This window comes from Protopterus annectens, chromosome 12.part0, assembly GCF_019279795.1.
Source record: "Protopterus annectens isolate FY-2018-M chromosome 12.part0, PAN1.0, whole genome shotgun sequence".
In the NCBI taxonomy this organism is placed as follows: domain Eukaryota; kingdom Metazoa; phylum Chordata; order Ceratodontiformes; family Protopteridae; genus Protopterus; species Protopterus annectens.
The window spans coordinates 894137603-894160821 of record NC_056746.1 but is presented as its reverse complement, the minus strand read 5'-3'; positions in this window follow the sequence as shown (position 1 = coordinate 894160821).

Genomic DNA, 23219 nt, shown 5'->3' with positions numbered 1-23219 from the left:
TTAGTGAATGGAATAGTATGTTCTAATAGTTGTATGTATGGTATGGATGCAAGCATGCAAGGGAATTGGGTGGCTGAATGGAATAGCAGCAGACAACTGACAGCTATATGGGACAGCAGGAAATCCAGAACAAATACTGGTGTCAGCATACTAGGCAGTACTACACAAGGTGACAACTCCCACTGCAGTACATATGGTGGCCCAAATAACTGTGGGTGTCCATAGGTCACACATATGGATGTCAGTGATGGTCACATACCCACCACCAGCCTCACCCAGCAGGAAAGGTGTAAATGACCATAAAGAAATGCTGGGCTGAGGCCTCCAAATGATGGCAATGATAAACAGCTCCCCTCCAGACCTACACAGACATACTACAACAGGTCTGGCAGTTGCATTTAGTTCTGAAGGGTAAGAAGTCTGAAACCGAAATTTATGCCATTGAAATCTAACATGTTGACTCTACTGATATGCCTCCTTTCTGCATGATAGGTCACAGTACAATATGAAACTGAAGCCAACAGAGTAATTGAAATACCAGTACAGTCATTGGAAATGTTTAAAGTCTTCAGGCATGCAACCCCTCCCCCACAATTCCATGTAGAAATGCAGTAACATGTAAGTTTGAGGAGTAATATCACTGGAGCGCAGATTGCCAGAGCTGTCCCAATCTACATGATAGATTGTTGCATGTGTACAATATACAGGGGTCAGTGTGGTAGGTTTGTTGTGTGTTTAATATTGTCTGGAAGCGGTCAGCATGTAGGCCTGGATGGTTGTGTCTCAGTGGTCTAGGTACAGCACTGTGGTGAACAGGGCCATGTTCCAACAACTGCAGTGCCAACCACACTGCTTCTCAGCTACACCCATATCAGCAGTTGTACATACTCACTGTTCAGATATCAATATCTGTCACCATCGGAAAGATGGACATGCCATGAATGGTGGCCCATACACAGAAACAGTACACAGGTGGAAGTACCCTACATAGAGTACATATAAAATAACTGTCAACTGAACATGTTTGGAATTATACATGGAGGTTAGCATCACATTAGTTGTCCCTCTAGTATGGAATACTGGTAGTCTGGCCGATCACTGGCAGACCACAAAAGGCACAGTTATAAAGTAATGACAGGCTGCCCATGTCCACACACAAGGCAGCCTAAGGGGAATGTCCCAGGTATATCTGTGAGTCAGGTGCCAGTAGCTTCCATATCACACATGCACTCAGCTCACCCCACCATCAGCCACAGGTTTATTACAGGTCATATCCTTGCTGTAGGGAATGAGCACATCATGACCCCATCTCTTTATGGGAAGACATACATGATGCTGCATGCTGAATAGGTGCCCATGCAGGTGTGTCCCTAGCTGTAAGCAGTAACCTGCCCACATCCAGACTCGTGGATCAGTATGAACAGAAAGGATTGACTGGAACACCTCAACCACTTACCACTGTCACCCAGGGTAATCCACTGGCTTGCAGCCTGGGAACGTATGAGTGACAGAATGCACTGGCCTGTGATAGATGGCCTGCAGCACTCTCAAATGGCCTACAGTCTTCTAGCAAAGGCCCATGCCTAACCCATAGTGCCAATGTACGGAATGTCAGGGAGTCCTAACTAACAACCTAACACAGCAAACAGAAAACAAATGCAAGGCCATGCTGACAAATGCCAGTAGTATGCCTCCCCATGTCCTACTGCAAGAACTGTGGACCAGGCAATAAATACTACTTGGATAAAGGCCCAACTATAGGGATACCTCTGAGATATTCCTTTCATAATGTTAGGAAGAGGAGAGAATAACGGGGGGGGGGGGTGTAGAAGCATGGATGTCATGGAGTGTGTGAAGTCTGAAACTCTAATGTTTGCCCATACTACCCCCTGACTGCAAACCCATGGATGAATAGCCATAAAACTGCTTGTAAACCACAATGTGAAGGTAAACTTACCAGATATATGAGCCCTGCTTCTGAATAACCTGGGTGTATCTGCACAGCTGAGAGGTATGGCCCCGGTAGGATATGGCCATTCCATTAAGTTGAAAAAAGCAAAAGAAGGGGATCCCCAGCCAGGATACTACCAAGGTGCTGAACCATTTAAACAGAACCAGCAGTCTATTGTCTGTAGCTACCCCTCCACAATGGCAGAAGTGTGCCAGAATGTGTAGTCTATGCCTCAGAATATTGGTCTCAGATTCATTCATCTTGTATTTCCCTGGTAAATAACTGTGAGCAAAGAATGATATCTGTCAGTAGTTGACATTACATTACAGTGTAAAACAGTACATATGTCGGAAAATCTATGCTATAACCAACCATGTTACACAAGTAGCACAGACAGCAATAGTTATAGTATCACCCGTATGTTCCACCCATTGTGTCTCCATATTGGCAACCTATCTACAGATATCCTGCAGAAACAGATTGCTAGGTGTAGCTGTAGCACACAAAACCCTGGACTGGAATACAACTTTCCCTGGAATGGATTCACACACTCAATGTAGAAGGTCATACTGGGCATGCTCTTACACTTAGAGAAATGAAGCCCATGTGTGGCAACGCAGTGGACTATAGATATCTGTTATTCGCAGATGTCTGTGCACACACATCAAATTGTACACCATTTATACTACACACACACACACACACACACACACACACACACACACACACACACACACACACACACACACACACACACACACACACACACACTCATACACACACACACACACACACACACACACACACACACACACACTGGATAAGAATACTCACACATATCTAAGGCCAACATAATATAATATGTCAAACATACACACACAAAGACGTGGGGAAGAGAGAAACAGACAGTGACAGAGAGAATCCCATTATGAGGCCTTTCCCACTGAGTACACATCCCATTGGCCTATATCACATGATGTGCTGATGTCATTCACTGTAGAAATTCCTTTGGTTAGCCCTTAGCCCTATAGTCTCACTGGTGCTTGTGATAACTGTGTAACACTATAGTACAAATAAGTATTCATGTAGCATTTGTAATCTTGGTCCTGTCAAATGTAAAGTTTTGTATGAGTGCGTGTGTGTGTGTGTGTGTGTGTGTGTGTGTGTGTGTGTGTGTGTGTGTGTGTGCATTTCTAGATGAATGAATTTGAGGCCATTCACACTCATTTAACTTCCCATTGCCCTACCTTAGCACTTCTGCTGATGTCAGTCACCTTGAAATTACCCTGTGGGTAGTTTGCAGCTCTGTAAGCTCCAGGGTGCTAGTGATAACTGTGTAATACTATAGTGTAGCAAACTAGTTAGATAAGAGTTCTTATCTTGGTCCTGGCAATTGTGAAAATGTTTGTGTGTGTGTGTGTTTCTAGATGAATACTTTTGAGGCCATTCACACTCATTACACTTCCCATTGCCCTACTTTAGCACTCCTGGTGATGTTAGTCACCTTGAAATAACCCTTTGGGCAGCTTACAGCCCTACCAACTCCATGGCACTTGCGATAACTGTACAGTACTATAATCTAGTTAGGTAGGAATTCTAATCCCAGTCCTGGCAACTGTGACAATTTGTGTGTTTGTGCGAGAGAGTGTGTATGTCTTTGTAGAAACATGATTTTGAAGCCATTCCCACTCACTACACCTCCCATAGCCCTACTTTAGCACTCCTGCTGATGTCAGTCACCTTGAAATAACCCTTTGGGCAGCGTGCAGCTCCATAAGCCCTGTAGCACTTGCAATAACTGTATAATACTATAGTATAGCAAACTAGTTAGGTAGGAGTTCTAATCCTAGTCCTGGCAACTGTAAAAATGTGTGTGTTTGCATGACAGAGTATGTGTGTCTTTGTAGAGATATGATTTTGAGGCCATTCACACTCACTACATTTCTCTTACCCCTCCTTTATCACTGTTGCTGATGTCACTCACCTTCAAAGATACCTTTGGACAGTTCTCTAACATGTATACTCCCTGGAGATCACAATAACTGCATAATACTATAGTTGTAACAAGCTCATTAGGTAAGAGTTCTAATCCCTGTCCTGGAAACTGTAAAAATGTATGAGAGAGTATGTATGTGTCTTTGTAGAGACATGGTTTTGAGGCCATTCACACTCACGACACTTCCCTTACTCCTCCTTTAGCACTGCTGCTGATGTCACTCACAATCAAAGATACCTTTGGGCAGATCTCCACTGTATAAGCTCCGTGGCACTCGCAATAACTGCATAATGCTAACTATAGTGTAGCAAACTAGTTAGGTAGGCGTTTTACTCCTGGTCTGGGTAACTGTGAAAATGTGTGTGTTTGTTTGAGAGAGAATGTGTGTGTGTCTTTATAGAGACATGCTTTTAAGGCCAGTTACACTCACTACACTTCCCTTACCCCTCCTTTAGCACTGCTGCTGATGTCACTCACCTTCAAAGATACCTTTGGACAGCTCTCTGACATATAATCTCCTTGGTGTTTGCAATAACTCTGTGATACTGTAGTGCAAAACACTACTTAGACAGGAGTTCTAACCTCAGTTGTGGTAATTGTGAAAGTGTGTCTGTTTGTGGGTGTGTATATCTGTAGGTTGAAGTATTTTGTGTCCATGCACAGCCAGTACATTTCAAAGTGTAATATTTTACAACGGCTGCTGATGTCACTTACCTTAGAAGTATGTTTTAATGCTGTTCTACCTGTAAGCTCCGTGGCGTGTGTGACAAATATTGTAGCAATAACTACATAGGTAGGGGGTTGAATCTCATTCTTAACAAGTTTGTGTGTGTGTGTGTGTGTGTGTGTGTGTGTGTGTGTGTGTGTGTGTGTGTGTGTGTGTGTGAGTGTGTGTGTGTGTGTGTGTGTGTGTGTGTGTGTGTGTGTGTGTGTGTGTATACATATATATATATATATATATATATATATATATATATATATATATATATATATGTGTGTGTGTGTGTGTGTGTGTGTGTGTTTGACCTTTAAGATTTTGGCCCCATTTACACCCAGTACACTTCTCAGTGCCCTATTTTAGCAGTCCTGCAGATATCATTCACCTTAGAAGTACCTCTTGGGAACCTTAAACCATATAAGCTCAGTGGTGTGTGTGGTAAATGTGTAACATAAAGGTCTAAAACCATAGTTAGATAGCGGCTTGAACCTCACTCCTGGCAAATGTAAATGTGTGTGAAGGGTAAAGTATCTTATGAAATCTCTCACCCACTACATCATCCAATGCCATTATTTACAAGGACTGGTGATGATCCTCACCTTAGAAGTACCTTGGGACAATATCCATCCTATAAGCTCTGTGGCACATGCAAAAAATGCGTAACACTGTAATAGCAATACATAGATAGGTAGGGGTTCAAAGCCCAATACTGGCATGTGTGTTTCTCTCTCTGTCATCAGTATCATGTGTATGTGGGTGGTGGTGTGATTGTGTAATAACAGGATCTATTGGGGGTTGGTTTTGCTAAATTATTATATTGATGACCTAGTATATGTCCCAATGTCCACATTACAAGGTAAACAGTTGTCAAACACTGTAGTAGAGGTTGGTGTAGACAATCTGCAGCCCTAAATGTGTAGTGACATGCAATGACTATGTGACAATATGGAATAGTTAACAATATAGGCAACCCTTCTAATACTCAGAGACCACTCTTCACGCAGGAATCATACACAAACACACTTGGCTAGGCATCAACCACTATATCAGTAGTTCTCTCACAAGCTGCCTCACAGATAGTACCCATGGTGTGATTGCAGTGGACTCCATGTTAAACCAATGACCAGACATGACTGGTGTCACACAGGGTATAGACCCATGTCCTCTCATGTTTGGGATCTACCCTTCTGAGGTGCAGGAGAACACAAAGGCACCCTGGCTGAAAATGTTTGCATACAACAGTAAGGTGGGTGGTAGCATTCCCAATACATGTGATGTTGACATCATGCACAAAGGCCACTCTGACACCTATGACTGTTGTCAGAACCCTGGACATTACCTCAATGCCAGGAGATGTGTCACCATTACCTTTGGGAACACCATGGCTCACATGAAGTAATGCATTGGTGGTAGCCCACTGAACAGTGACGTTGTTATAACAGAATGGGGAACACAGGTTGACAGTCAGCTGTCTGTTGACCACAACAGTGCCACAGACATCAGAAAGTACTTTGATGTGTTACATCTCCTGACTAAGTGTGTGTTATCCAGCAAGTAAAAGGACATGGTCACCCTGTACCCTCCCCTCAATAGCTCAATCAATGTGTACAGTGGCCCTTTTGGCATGTACCCCACTGGACACCTTCAACAACTGTAGAGTCTGAAAATGTACCCCACAAAGAGAATACCATGCCTTATACACATGCCCTGTATGGACAAACTCCAATAACTCCAATGAATCCCCATATCATACTGTCTATGTAGGTGCAATCGCTACCTCAGTTACACGGCCATTTCTCACCAATCTAAGTCAGGAATGCTACATCTGAAGACACCAATCTGTCCACACAACATGCCCCAGAGAACTCAAGCTCACTTCCACACTTCAAAGGACATGCTTGTGGGACAGGTTTACCACCCAGACACTGTCCAAGTTATGGAATATAAATCACATACATGTGAAGCAGTGCACATCACTGGCCACCCACAATAGAAATCTGGGTGAGTGGATGGGGAATACAATACCCACCCCTGGGGACCACTCCAGTGACTATACTCATGAGCCACACTGGGGACTATTGTCATGTGGTTTGATGCCAGGGTATTCCCTTGGGCTAGCCTTGTAGAGTCTTCAGGCCCATTCACCTACTACACAACTATAAAGCAATGAGTCTATGGATCTCAGTACTGGCAAGTGTGCGTGTGTGTGTGTGTGTGTGTGTGTGTGTGTGTGTGTGTGTGTGTGTGTGTATGTGAATAGTAATCTCAGTGTGCTTGGTTGATGAATATCCCCTGGGGCTGTGGTTATTAGCAAACGGAGGTGTGTCCAAACCACAACATGTATCATTCTCTACTCTACAACAGATGTCGTAAATCAACATATACCTATGCACAACCCTCGGCCCTATAATCTGTAAGGCATATGCAATCACTGTGTTACATACCTGGGAAATCCATGCAGTTACAGCTGTACCATGCCTAAGACATGGAAGATGTCCTACCACACTGCCATACCCCTTGGTCTTGCTGCAGGGCCACATCCTGTTGACACATAGATGCCTAGAACAGAAACAGGATACAGCATGTGAGAACACATTCACTCAGCATTAATAATAGCAATAATGCATCATGGCTAACACTGTACATACACTATGATGTGTACCCCTTACAAATGCCTGATGACAGCAACTTACACAGCATTACATATCTACAATTTAGTAAGTTCACCCTATGCATCAGACCCGTATATGTATGTCCCTGTGTCAATAGTTTTGATAGCAGAGATCTGGAACAGGTTTCATCATATGCACAGGGTGTGGTGTGGTTTTGCCAGAGGCCTAGGCTGTGCCATTCAGTTGACAGTATGGGTGTGTGTTTGGGGTGTGGGAATGGCATGGCCTGTGCAGGCGTGGTACATGTGTGTGAAGATGACCTTTTACTGATTGTGATGTGTGTGTGTGTGTGTGTGTGTGTGTGTGAGTCTGCATGCACACAGACACACCATGTGGCTGCCCTACACTGATGTTTTTTGGACATCTGTGGCCCATACATGGCAGGGTGTGCAGTTCACCATCTCTGGCCATGGACACATGAACTGGACCTGCCAGGGGTATCATGGGCAACCCAGGGACAAGGCCAGACATACTGCTCCCTGATGATGACAGTTGTCCGCTCAATCTGTGTCCCTGTTGGGACCGGCCATGACCACGTGCCGATGGCCTGCCACATCTTGGCATGGACATCACACCACCCTCAGTATTGCTGGTGTTACTGCCCATATGGGAGCGTGATGGTGCATTGGCACATGCACGCTCAGCTGATTGTGGTGCTGCCTCCACGTGGCTGCTGCCTCCCATCCACCAAACATTCAAGCACACATACTCTGTGGTGGAGGAGTGCCATGACTTGACCCCACCGTCTATTAGCGATCTCATTGCCCTCACACAGGACCCCAGTGAGTTCATGAAAATCGTCACATGCACTAGGGAGATGTTCTTCAAGCAGCCTGCACATTTGTCTGGTGTTACATTCATTACATGCCTGTGCATCCATTACAGACTGAAACATGTGCCTGGTTACTGTAGCAGTGGCACTTTCAACATGGACTGGATGGGCAGCCATTCTCCTCCTTGCACCCCTGCCTACCTGTCTGTGTGGGACCTTGCCAGGACTCTAGCTTTAGCTAGTGCCTGGGCATTCACTTGCCATAGTCACCACACTTGCATGTTCTGTGCCAGCATCCAGCTGTCCTTCAATTGTGGCCACTGGTGACAGGGAATGTGTTGGCACTGTGATTGTGTGCAGGGATGGGGATGCCAACCAATGACACAGATGCAGCCCCTGACAACCCCACCTGTGCCTCAATATGGGTATCATCATTGTCACAGTCGCCAAACAAACTAACATCACTTACATAGCACGAGGGACTGTGACCACCATGTCCACTTGTGAGGAAAAGGCAACATATGTACATTACTATCAACACTATAAGGTTTGCTGGTACACACACTCACACTCACCCACTCACACATGTGAGGTGTCCCACGCACATTCCCTGGACCTCACATTATGCAACAGATGACAGTCATGACACACTCAGACCAAAACAGACACACTATGGACAGGCCCTCAACAACATGCAGTGCATACCTTTCAACTTACTGTAACTACAAATCTACACCAGTGGGATATGTGAGTGCTTTTAGTTGGTGGTGAGCCTTCACCTCCAACACACTGCACCCATGTAAACATTATTGCTGTTTATCTGTATAGCACTGTGGCAAAATCTATGGAACATACCTACCAACTGTAATTAGTTTCCAGGAATATCTGCATATGTGGTTCATCTTTCCTGTCTGCTGCTCCTACCTCCTATGTTTGTCAGATAAATTACTGGTTTGTTCAGTGGTTTGGTGACCCTACTTAATGTCATACTGTGATTTGCAGATGGCATAACCTGCAGTACATGTATGTGTAAACAAGAGTAGTTACTCAAAAAACTTCACACGCTTACAGTGGATATAGTAATTTTACAGACCCTTTTAACATGCAAGCATATTGTGACAAATCACATGAGACACCAATGATATTTCCATAACATTTCCACCATTTCATTTGACATATAACCTGTGCACTCTAATTGAATGAAATACACATCATGTAGGGGTAAGATATTGTAAATTATATGACTACATTAGACAGGTTATATGGGGGTGCACACCTGTAAACTTATACATTGGTAAAGCACCTGTTGATCTCAGCGCAGCATTCAGTCCTCTTGGGAATGTGTGTATCAGCATGGCACATCTTGACATGGCAATGTTTGCACACTCTTCCTTGCAAAAGCACATCCTAATCCATCAGATTGAGAGGCCATCCCCTGTGCACAGTGCTCGTTAGGTCACCACACAGATTGTGTATTGTAGTTAGGTGTGGTCTCAGGCTTGGACACTGCAGACTGCTGATATTGTTCCTGTAAAGCCATCCTTTGGTCCAGTGGCTGTAAGGTGTGGGCCATTGCTGTCTGCAAAGTTGGAATTCCTCCCCATCCAGAGCTATGTGGCAGAGACAAGAAGGATTATAACCACAAGGGACTGGGGTTTGAAACCAGTCATAATACACTCCAAATCAGCTATAGCCACAGTTCAGACCTGTGAACTTCAAATGCAAAGCAGGACACTACCATCAGCCTGCTTCAGTGTGTGGGTAGTCTGGTTCTGCTGCTGTGCAGTGCTGCTATTGGCCAACACTAACATGACCATATTGCTGACAGATACAGTCTAACCTTGCTGTCATAACACCTTAACACATTTTCACACATGCTTTTTGAAAAGCTGATGTATTGTTGTCCAGAAGTTACCCAGAACTGGATGTCGTTTGTTGTGAGGAACAGCTGCCATCTCTCAAACACACCCTATATCCAAGACATGTGGAGACCATAGAAGATTGTTGTCACATGTAGTACACACCCAGTTCTTACCACAGATGTCTGGCACTCCTTTAGTGTTGCTGTATGGCTCCTGGTAGCCTCCCTGGACATTGTTGGTATTGTATCTTCCACATATATGTAGGAATGTCCACTTCTTCACAATGTCACTGTTCCACCATATCTGGAACACTTTTTGATGACTATCTGCACTGTGTTCCATGGCATATGCAATGCTGTGAATATGTTTCTGTAGCCTTCTCCAGACTGATAAATTTCTAAAAATGTGATATCTTTGCAGCATGTTAAGCTGTGTGTGAGCCATGGCTTTTGCTGTAGCAGGCAACTGTGTGTCTATGTTAGGATATTCTTGGTATGTGAGATGAGTGTTATTTGCAGTTAATCCAAGAGTCCATAGTTGATGGCAGGTGTGTATCCAATACGATGTCCCGCTGTGGTTTTGTCACATGTTGCAACACCACAGTATGGGCTTCATCTTGTGCGCACATATGCATCTAGTTTATTGGACAATGTCCATGTCACATACTTGCTCCACTAACAAATTAGTTTGTTTGACAATTGCATTGTAAAGATTATAGGTCACATGAAAGGTTGGACAGATGTTTGGTCTTGTGTATTGTGCTCACATTGTCATATATCACAAATACCTGGCATTCTAACAGGTATGTACACCTGTTATATGAACTGTATAACACCAATGTATACAATATGTCCATACTCCTGGTCCTTTGTCTCCACATTTTGGCAATCTTTATCCAGATGTTCTGCAATGACAGGTTTGTGAGGTAGGTATGGTACAGAGATGTGAAAACAAATGCAAATATGCCCCTGTGATAAACACTGTGATATTAGGTTGTGAACCCCATGACAAGTGATCATGCAGATATTGGAAGTTGTCTGTTTGTAACAGTTGTGTGCATGGTCACATGCATGACTTTAACATGCCTGGGGTACTGGTGAGCCACAACAGTAAATCCTCATATTCACTGGCTTCCAGCTGCTGTACCTTGTGTAGATGAGCGGAACCTAGGTAGTTGTGAAGGAGAGGTATTGTTAGCTTATTCACAATATGCATTTGTCCATGATTAATGCTACAGTTATGCACAGGTACAGTGTAAACTATGATATTATACATTTCGCTGTCCTTTACCATAGATGTGCACTTGTGTGCATTACTAAACCCCAACCACTGATGTATTTTGCACTGACATATGCATCTAAAGACTCTATAGAACACAGTTGTAATGCAACCTCAGTACAGTGATGTGCACTTTTGCCTTACCTGGACGCACCTCACCTGTTGCCTGGCTGCCACCCACCTCCACGACTGTTATGTCCTGTGCTGATGTTCTAGTGGGAGCTACCCCAAGGTTGGCCAGGAGCTCCTCCATTAGAGTAAGTGGGCCTCTTTGACTGGCCCCCTATTGGTAGTGGAACAGTCCCTTGCTACAGCAGCAGCCCGCTGCTGGGCATGCCGGATCAGGTCAGTTGCCCTGTGCCTGACCTAATCATATGTCCGGCCATGGTGTCCCACATTGTTGACTCTTTCTATGATCTCATCCCATAGGGCAGTCCTCTCCCACTGATGTTGGTGAACCCCAACCAAAGAGGATGCCATAATTCTCCAGGATGGCCTCAGTTATGGCTGCAGTCTCCTGTTCGGTATAGGCGGGCTGCCTCTGCATGTCACCTGGAAGACATAAACAGGGAAATACATCACAGGACCTCAGATATTGCAAAGACTTCCTGATAGAGGCAGCACATGACTAATTATCATCAGGAGCCACTACATACAAACCCGTACCTAGCAGCACTGTATGAACATGCATTGTACTCTGATTCTGTTGTGTCATATTCCCCCCATGAGGGCCAGTACATTCCATAAACCACCATTTACATTTGTATAGAGGGGTGATAGTGTCTGTGTTCCTTACAGATGGGCTGTCAATGGTGGCCAGGCTTGGCTCGCATACAGTGTGTAATGGAGCTGGAAGCATATGTCTGAGTTCATGTAGGATGCAGACAGGAATGTTATCAGTCCCCAAGGTGAATTGCTATTTTCAAGTTTAAGTGGGCAGCTTGCACCTGATCCATGATATGATGAGGGTGCATGTGGTGTGCATATCCACCTATACTGATGTTGAGCCAGGGGGGTGATGTTTGGCCTAAACGTGTCTGCAACAGGTTGACTGTAGTGATGGTGTGCTTGTATATGTGCTATGATTGACCTCCGTTACAGGGTAGGCTGGGTTGTTGCCTAAGAGACTGCAGACATAAGTGAAGACTGCCTTCTGGTTGCCCTCAGTGGATGTGTCTGATTTATACTCATTGTCAGCCTTACAGTAATCCACCTGTCACCTACTATGGTCAACCAGACAAAGGATTACATGCTAGCCAGTTGGTGCCTGCTCCTACTTTCCCCTGTACAGCCAATATAGCATCCCATTATGTGCTTTGTGTGCTACTGCTGTCTGGCAAAGTTGTTTACTCTACTTTGGTGGAGACAAGTTGTACAAGTTAGGTATTGCTGAGGCCATACAGCTATGTGGGTGGTCATATCAATGTTTGTAGTAGGCATGGACACAAGGTCATAACACAGTTGGACACCTCTACTATTTCTGCATGATACTCCTGCTTATGACAGTACCCATGTCTGTGTCCGGGCAATGCAACAACCATTAGCTGTATAATTGTAACTCTGCTGGATGCACAGACATTAGGATTACACATGTGTACAGCATGTACGGTCATGTGTTATTGAGGCAGCCAGATACACCTAACCATGCATGCATACACCTGCACAGGTAATAACTGCTATACATTTCTGTTCTATGTCAGTACGGCACACTGTCATAACACTTTTGTTGCTCAGTCATTTCTGTCAACCTGGTAGGGTGGGACATGTGGAGGATGCCGTACATACATGGTGGGCTATGGGCCAACATTAGTGACACTGTCTTCATATCACTGTAACACACATACATCAATTGATAGTTGGGTAGCCTTTGCATTCACAGTCATACCCTGGAGGATGTGTGATGCTCCTATGGCAGGCAGAGAGGGGAATGTCTAGTAGTGTGGTAGTGAGTGGTAGGAACATTTACTGCTGTGTGTATGGCTGGTATTGGTGCAGAGCTAGTAGATATGATGGACAGATGAAAGCTGGATATATTGTGTGTGCCACAGACAAGATGGAAGGGGGTTATGTCTGTGTGCATCATACTCAGGTACAAATAGTTTTAACATGGTGTGTCTGTTAGGGGAAATGGTGTAGGTGTTAACCTAATAGAGCATTATGCCAAGAGTGTGTATGGCAGTGATAAGAGTGTCATGTTGAGCAAGGTCTATGCATCTGGGAATTAATGGTGTAATGATGACAGTTTTTAGTGCATATATCCACTAGTTGCGTGTGTGATGGATAAGACTGATGCACTTTGCAGTGGTTGGATGAAGTGGTGATGACTACAGCCAAGGGTGAGAGAGTGGTGATTGGAGCAGATTTCAATGGGAAAGTTGGTGAAGGAGACAGGGGGATTCAGTATTGATAGGCAGGTATGGTGCTAAGCAAAGGATTGCAGAAGGTGAGATGGTGGTGGAGTTTGCAAAAGAGGTTGGACATGGCTGAGGCGAATATGTATGTTTACAAGTCCAAGTGTCATAGGGTGACAGACAAGAGTGGAGGAAGATGCAGACAGGTGGAGTTTTCCCTATGCAGGTGGGCCTGTTTGAAGGGGATTGGAAACAGTACAGTGGTGACAGGGAAAAGTGTGATTAGGCAGCAGGGAATGATGGTGATTAAGAAGTGAGAGAGGAGTATGAGGGAAGCACCATGGATCAAATGCTGGATACTGCAAAATGGTGTGTTAGGTTGGGTTCAGGGAAGAATTACAACAGGCAGTGGGTGGCAGCAAAGAGTTACCAAATGTCTGGTTACATACATCTGGTCAAGTAAGGGAGATGAATAGAATGGGGCTTGGTGTGACATCTGGACAGAGGATGGGGGACAAGGAGACCTGGTTGTGGAATGAGGAAATACAGGGGAGAAAACAGTATAACAGGATGGTGAAGGATAAATGGGATTGTCAGACGGATGAAGACAGTAGACAGGAGTATAAGGAGATGGGGTGCATGGCAAAGAGAGTGGTGGCAAAGGCTAGGGATAGAGCGTCTGAATGGTTGTATGTAAGGTTGGACATCAATGATGGAGGATAGGACCTGTACCAATTGGCTAGACAGAGGCACATAGATAGGAGGGATGTGCAGCAAATAAGGCTGATAAAGGATAATGTGGGAAACATACTCACAATCGAGGAGAGTGTGTACAGCAGATCAAAACAGTACTGTTATGGGCTGTTGCATGAGGAGAATGAGAGAGAGAGAGAGGAGGTTGGATGATGTGGGTTTGGTGCATCAGAAAGTGCAACAGATTATCAAGGAGGAAGTAAGGAAAGCTACAAAGATGTGCAAGAATGGTAAGGCTGTTGGTCCAGATGACATAGCTGTGGATGTATGGAATTGTTTAGGAGGAATGGCAGTGGTCTTCTCAGCCAGATTGTTTACTGCGATCTTGGAAAGTGATGCATGAGGAGTGGGGAAAATGTGTTTGTGTACTGATTATGAGGATAATGGTGGTGTGCAGAGCTGTAGTAACTATGGAGGGATAACAATGATCGGTAACAGCATGAGGTCATGGTAAAGGATGGTGGAAACTAGGTTAAGAAGGGTAGTGAGGATTACTGATCAGCAGTATGGTTTCATTGCAGGAAAGATCAGTACATATGCGATGTCAGTACAGATGTGATGTTTACTCTTAGAGTGTTGATGGAGATGTACAGAGAAGGTCAGAAGTAGCTGTGCTGTGTCTTTGTGGACTTAGAGACAACATATGACAGGATGTCTAGAGAGGAGTTGTGGTATTGTATGAAGAGGTCAAGAGTGGGAGAGGAATTCTTAAGACTGCTACAGGATATATCCAAGGCTAGTGTGACAGCAGTGAGTTCTGCATTGGGAGTGACAGGGGCATGTCAGGTGGAGGTGGTAGTACATCAGGGATCAGCTCTGAGTCCTTTATTATTTGCAGTGGTGATGGACAGGTTGATAGACATGGTCAGACAGGGGCCCCTGTTGATTGTGCTGTTTGCAGATGACATTGTTGTCTGTAGTGAGAATAGGGAACAGGCTGTTGAGACCCTGGAGAGGTGGGGTTATGGGAAGAATGTTGGTCAGTGGGACTACAACAGAATATATGTGTGTGGATGGAAGGGAGGATGGAGGAATGATGAGGATGCAGGGAGTACAAATTGCAATGTTCAGAGTAATGGGTAGTGTGGGGGAGAGGTACAAAAGCGAGTGCAGGCAGGATGCAGGTGGTGGAAAGGAGTGTTAGGTGTGATTTGTGACAGACAAGTACCATTAAGAGTGACAGGGAAGGTCTACAAGAGGGTGGGGAGACCAGCTGCTTTATATGGGTTGTAGACAGTGGCACTGATAAAAAAGGCAGGAGATGGAGCAGGACACAGCAGAGTTAATGACATTATGATTTTCACTGGGTGTGACAATGGTGGACGGGGTAGGAACATGTATGTTAGGGGCCAGCCCAGGTTGGATGGCTTGGGGACAAAGCCAGAGAGTGGCAGGATGATGTTCGTCTGGACATGTGATGAGTAGGTATGCTAAGTATATTTGGGACAGGATGAGGCAGCCAGGTAAGAGGAAAAGGGAAGACCTAAGATAAGGTGTATGTATGTGGTGATAGTGGACATACAGCTGGTTGGTGTGATAGAGCAAGATGCAGAGGACTGGAAGACATGGAGACAGATGATCTGCTGTGGTGACCCCTGATGAGAACAGACACATACAAGGGAAGGACAGGTTGTAATGGCAGTGTTCACAGGTTGGCAATTATTTTGGCATACATAACACAACTCTTTGAGCACACTACTACAAACCTGAGGCGCACATATGGTCAGTGTGCATAACAGTGGACAGTTGAATGGTATGAGCTCAGTATATGATATGCAGTTCAACATACACAGGTGCAACAGTAATGTACTATGCAAATATCCTGTACAGGTCCCTCACATTTCTGATACAAACATGTATATCATACTTATATTCACAATTAACATGGATACATGCGACATCCCAGTAGCTGGCCTAGCAGTGTCACAGTCAGTATTGTTCAACACACACTTCAGTAGTAGTCATATGTGAGCCATCCTTCCCTGGGGTGAGTTACAGGAAGTCATGAGCTGTGTTCTATGTCACTGCGGACAGACACAGATGCTATGGCCATAGGTTGTAATCAGCAATATATCAGTACAGCAATTGTTGTTTCTTTATTTCTTTCTCTCTATCGGATAGATGTAGGTTTTACATCTGATTTGCATAGGCAGTAGCTTGCCTTTTGTATGTAATACTCATGATCAGCTGATGGTGTGTAGACGAATGGTAGTCCCCCACTTGCTAATTGCATGTAGAACAGCTGTGGTATCATTCCAGAGCCAATAGCATCGAAACACACTCCTATAGCTAAGTACTTCATGTGGGCATTACCCCTTTTCCTTGCCTGTAAGCTGAACTTCATGGAGATGTCTGACAAACATCATCACAGAGGGTAGTTAAACATACCTCTTACAACAAAGACTGTGGAGACAGGCCAACAAACTGGGGGAGGATGTTCCAGATATGGGCACAGAATGTAAGTATTGCCATTATACATTTGAAGTAATGCTAGTTTGACAGGATTTGAGTGAATATGGCTGTTCTGCATGATTTTAAGTCTGAAAGTGTTATGTAGTTGACATAACTCTCACCTCTTGGGCTATTCGCAGACTGGCCAGGGGTTGGACTCATATTTGGTGTGTTACTCACACATTTTGTTTTCTTTGGTAAATCAGTAGCATACTCTGAAGACTGCAGCCAGTAAATGGTAACATCCATGTGTGTTCCTCACTTCATATCCCTCAGAACAGATATGTTACAACAAACCCTGTAACACCAGCAACTTTCTCAGTGTATAACATCAATATTTCAAGTATGGCCATGTATTTGGGCCTCTGTCCACCAATTATGTCAGGCTTTGTCCAGATGTCATACAATAGGAGGTTGATAGGTATAATGGTCTATCATTATTTAGTGCTGTCATTCCTGCTGAGGGGAAAGGCTGGAAAACATGTTGGCATCTGTGCATTCAAGAGGTTGGTGTATGGAGAATGCTCTTAGATGCCCTTGTAACATATGTTATGTGGGGGAGAGTAACACATTTTAAAACATATGAGACATATTACTGATAAGAAAGAAGACAGTTCTATAGCTGTACATTTGAATAAATCTCACCATGGGGATAGTATTGGGTTCCAAGGTACTGTTTTGGAATAAGTCTGTTCCTCAGTTTGAAGAAACATTCATAAAATGACAGTTGTTATGTACAGAATCAATGTACTAATATTAAATGTGATACTTTATCCCTTAGGGGCTTAAATGAGGAGTGTAATTGGAGGCTGTGTATTTAATTATGTAATGAAGTGTTAATTGGTTCTTGTGATTAAGGCAAGTATTTCCTGTAATGTTCTACTCCTTGAAGGCTTTGGCCAAGACACCAGAGTATAATAAACACCTATTTTAAATATTTTGAAATATATACATGGATACTTGCGATTCCAATAAGTTACTCTTTTCTGAACATAATATATACCCAAACTATGTGGGGGGCTACGTCTCCCACACCGCCCCCTTACTATATAAACTAACTCCAGGGTTGCACTACAGGCCAAAGACCATATATAACTTTCAGTGAATTGTGTTTTCAGTGAATTGAGCTTTCAGTGATTTGTGCACAATCATTTGACTTTCAGTGAAATGTGCTTTCAGTGAATAGTCCTAGACCCATACATATATTTATATATATATACATATATATATATAAAATGTTGTTGTTTTTCTTTTGGCTTTTTCCGGTTAGGGGCCACAGCGGAAATTCGGTCCGCTAATGATTGGCAGTCAATTTTTATGTTACCGAGGTGCCAGCCCAATGCCCAACCTTCAACGAAGGCAAGCCCATTCATGCATGTCTTCCGAATGCCGCTCGACTGTGGGGAGGACATGCAAACTCCACACAGAAGGCGCTCCAGCTGAGAATCGAACAGGAGAACCTCTTGCTGTGAGGCGACAATGCTACCACTGCACCACCGTGGCTATAAATCCGTGGTGGTGGTGCTGCGGTAGCATTGTTGCCTCACAGTCAGATGCTGTCCGGTTCGATTCTCAGCTAGAGCGTCTTCTGCGTGGAGACATGCGTGAATGGGCGTACCTTCATTGAAGGTTGTGCATCAGGGCTGGTAACTCGGCACATAAAAATCAACTACCAATCATTAGCGGAATAGAGTTCCGCTGTGGCGACCCCTAACCGGGAAAAGCCGAATATATATATATATATATATATATATATATATATATATATATATATATATATATATATATGGAATCTGGTCACATGCTCGACTAGCATATGTCTGAATCACAAAATATCGAACACACATACACGAAAGTGCTTAACATCGACAAGCGCTTCCGTGTATGTGTGCCTGTTTCGTAGATCGGACTACAGTGTGGGTAAGGGAAAATTCCCTTTTCCCCACTGTAGGGTGATCTTGGAGTGAGAATAATGAAGTAGGGGGGTGTGAGGGGTGCAGGGGGCAAAGCACCCCTGCAGAAACGTAGATTTTTTTTTTGGACTATACATACACGGAAGCGCCTTTGGATGTTAAGTGCTTTCATGTATGTGTGTTCGATGTTTTGTGATTTGGACATATGCTAATCGAGCATGTGTCCTAGACCCATATATATATATATATATATATATATATATATATATATATATATATATATATATATATATATATATATATATATATATATATATATATGTGTGTGTGTGTGTGTGTGTATAAATATAAATATATATTATATATATATATATATATATATGTGTGTGTGTGTGTGTGTGTGTGTGTGTGTGTGTGTGTGTGTGTGCACCTCAGTATTTATTGGTAATATATCTATGGGTTGTTATACACATATATGTATCTCCATACCTATCTCTCTCTCTCTCTCTCTATGTATATGTTTCTTTTTATATATATATATATATATATATATATATATATATATATATATATATTTATAGATACCAATCCTTCCTACTTGCACAGTGTCTCTTCCCTATTGTAAGCTGCCAGTCAAGAAGGGTATGTTTGAGGAAACATCTCAAAATCATGCATCTGAGGTGGCTTACTGGTAAATTGCTTTGGCTATGTTGTGCAGGATTAAGGCAGTTTTGAACAGCTTTAAGTGTGTTTGCATGGGTTTGTGCGACGGTAAGTGGTGCTAATGTACTATTAAATGAATAAGCGCTTACACCCTGTAGGCTTCGCTTGCCAGTGCACAAATCTGTTTAGCATTTACATTTAAGGAATGCTTAAACCTGCTAAGCATAGCTCAGCTCTGGTAACCATTGATCACATTCCAGTCTGATAAAATAGCAGGGTAATGGCATCTTTAATAACTGTAGTTAATTTCCTGTACATAACATGCTTCTATGTGCTATCATTACAGTAGCAAGGGGTGTGACTATACTGTCTGGGACACCTGGGTATACATGCGTATTACCACAATCTTTTTTCTTTGTATTTGTTTTATACATGGGTAGTATCCCAGGTTATATGCAGTCACACTTGCATGTTACAACAACTACAGTGCACTGGTTAACGCAAACAGTTTAACACACATAATGTATCATTGCATTAGTACTTTTAACAGTGCATTTCCAAGTAAAAGTAGATTGCAGATAGTAGTAATAGCACCATACACCTCTGCATGCAAAGCTGGGACTGAGTACTGACTATCTTGTTCTTGGTGTTTGAGCTGCATGTTTTTATGCATTTCCTATTGGATATTGATCTGATATTATATTAACTGTAGACTACTATGTTTTTTGGACATGTCATTGAGGACTGCTGTCATGTAGTAATGGCATACCTTTCAGTTTCAGACTTCTATCTTTCAAAACATTCATCCTAATGCATAACCTGTTGGCTATCTACTTTCTGTCTGTCCTCTGTACAGATGTGCAGATGTCAGATATTGCTAAGGCCATACCACTATGTAGATGCCCACATAGTATTGTGCTGTGGGCCTGGACACTGATGCTAGTTCCGACATATGGGACATTCCTTAATGTGGGTCTTGCCCCTTTTCCTTGCCTGTGTGAGGGACATTACACAGGTGGTGGGCTACAGATTCACATACAGTAGGTGGCAATACGTCACAGGACAGGACATATGGAGACAGCCAAACATCATTGGGGACATATCCCCAGATTTGTGAACAGATTCTATGTCATTAGTGCTGTTATACACATGGTGGACTGATAGATTGACAGAGTTTGTGTGGACATACTTCATGACTGACAATAATATGTCTCTGATATACCTCTCCACTGATACTCTGTCCACAGACTGGCCACATGTTTGCCTGTTATGTTTTGTCTGTTCCCCAAACAGTTGGTGTCCTTGGTAAATCGGTCGTGGACTACGTGGAGTGCAGTCACTAAATACTCACATCTATTGGTATTACTGATGTCATATTCCTCATAAAGGCTATGTGACAACAAACCCCGTAACATCTGCAACTGTCTCAATGTATGACAGCAATATGTCCAGTCTACCCCTGTGTTTGTGCTTCTGTCCCCAAATGATCTCAGGCTTTGTCCAGATGTCAATGAGGCTCAGGCGTATTTATTATCATTATTTCTTGCCTTCATTCCTACTACCATCCCAGTGATGTAGTAGAAGAGGCCATAGATATGAGTACTGAGTACATTCTGAGGTGAACTGTACATGTGAAAAGCCTGTGTATGTCTGGCCATTGTTAACAGACTGTCAGGACTATGTACACATGTCATGTGCACTTGTTATTTGGGCTGTGTATGGAGGGGGGCGGATGTAAGTGTTATGGCTCCTTCTTTATCTGTCTGTGCATGGTGCTCCAGTTTCTGCTGATCTATTGACTGTATGTGTTTGTAGCGGCAGACTGAGACATGTCCTGTACCAAGGTCAGGATCCAGACTACACTACGAATTGGGACTGTATATGTAGGGCTAGTGTGTGAGTGGCAAACAATGATGTATTTGTTCACACAGTCCGTATACTCTGCTGTTCAATTGACTTACCGGTATGTGACTGTGACTGTGGTGATATTGGTTGTGGTATGCAGTTTCACACTGGTGTCTGTCAGTGCTGTTACATCCTTGTAGTGCCTGATATATTTGCAAATCCATGTGTAATTACTCATAGCAAATTCCCTAATTCAGTTACTTGTGCTATTTCACTAAATATATGTTAGTCACACAGGAGGGTGTTACTACAGCAGCTATGTTAGCAAATCTACGCCAGTACTTTAGATACATCCCCATTTTCATGGCTTCCACCCACCACTTTGTCAGCCATGGTCCAGATTCATTGCAGTAAGGGGTTCTGAGCATACCTGTCAACTGGCTGGATTGTTTTAGGATGTCCAGGTTTATTGCTCATATTTCTGGTCTGTTTTACAGATTTTTCTCATTTCTCTGGTAAATCACTGTGATGATATGATTGTTGTCAAAAGATGAGGACATACATTTCATTTACCTACCTCACATCCATCAGAATATGTATGCTGAAACAAACTGTGTCACTCTGTCAAGAAGAGCACAGGGGGACAACGACCTCTTCCTTCATGGATAAAAATGTTAGTGCTGAGATGTGACACATAGAAGGACTTTATGACCACATTGGCAATGTGGTGGTCAAAAGAGACATTGCTGTCAACCTGTGTAACCAGATTTCTTATAATGCCTTCTTTGTTCAGGGGGACTACCATCTGTGACCCATTTTGCAACCCACCTAGTGATATAGGGGTTGATGCCTAACTTAGTGAGTTTCTGCATGATGCTTGAGTGGGGAATGTTATCAAAGGCTTTGGCCAGATCAAGGTAGGTTGTATGTGCCACCTTGCCTTCATCCACAGCTCAGGTGACTGACTCCAAGAAGTTGACCAGGTTGATTTAGCAGGTATGACCTACCCTTCACAAGAGTAAACTGTGTGGGATCCTGAGTCTGCAGATTTCCATATCCCTGTTTATTAGGTGCATGATGATGCATTCCATAGGTTTGCATAACAGACTTGTCAGGCTGTTGGGGCGGTGGTTCCCAGGGTCTGTAGTCACACCTCATTTGTGGAGAGGGGTGACTATGGCAGTGCACAATTCAGCAGGGACAAAGCCTGAGGTGAGGCTGTGCTTGAACAGGGCACACAGGTGAGGTGCCAGGTCATTTTGTAGTTCATGTAGAACACAGCCAGGAATACTGTCAGGTCCCATAAAAGCTGTATTCTTGACCTTGGACAGTGGTGTTTTAATCTGTGCAGCAGTAATACTGGGTGTCCGGCAGTGTACTGGTATTGTGATTGGTCCTTTGGTGGGGGGAGAGGGGTAAAGTTTGCACTTAGTATGTCAGCCTGTATATTGGCAATATTTGTTGGCTCAGTCTAGGAACTACCATTGTCTAGTAGCTCAGAGCAAATCTTGATATAGCCAAGGAGATTATTCACATAACTGTATGAGGCCTTGTGGTTGTCTTTACTATGTGCTCCAATTCTGTTTTCACAGCTAACGTTGTAATATTTGATGAGGGATCTCAACTTTTAATTGAGGCTGATAAGGTTTTTTTTTCCAGTCTTGGGACTTCGCTTTATTCCGTATCAGTTCCCTCCTTCTGTTGTACAATTTCTTTATAGCCGGGGATCACCAGACTGGCTTCCTTTTTTTGAAGGTGGGGGTCTTGGTTCTATTGGGTATGGTGGTATTCATGCATCTGTGTACGTGTTCATAGTGCATTGTTGTTTGATTCAGCAGTCATGCAACTAGTCTCCATTTGCATGGCTGCCATGAGGATAGCCACCTCTGTTTTTAGGAGGCCATAGTTAGCTTTGGAAAGTCTTTTCATGGTGGTTACCTGTGCAGGGGGGTGGGAGGGCTGTGGATTTCCAAAGCTGATTACTTTCTGGTCAG